Below are 216 nucleotides of genomic sequence, written 5' to 3' on the forward strand. Positions count from 1 at the left end.
GACCACACAACTCAAAAGTGAAACTGCATATCGCGAACGGAAAAATTTAAACCCACCCCAAACTTTTGATACTTTAAAAAACAATGTCTCAACTCCCATCGAAAAAAGAGTTGAATCCCATTAATTTTTCCTTTTTAGTAAAACGAAACAATTTGACACTTTCATGCCAAAGATGTCAGCGAAAATTCATCACTAGTATTCTGATAAATTGGGGAT

This window comes from Penaeus monodon, chromosome 22 (assembly GCF_015228065.2).
Source record: "Penaeus monodon isolate SGIC_2016 chromosome 22, NSTDA_Pmon_1, whole genome shotgun sequence".
Classification (NCBI taxonomy): domain Eukaryota; kingdom Metazoa; phylum Arthropoda; class Malacostraca; order Decapoda; family Penaeidae; genus Penaeus; species Penaeus monodon.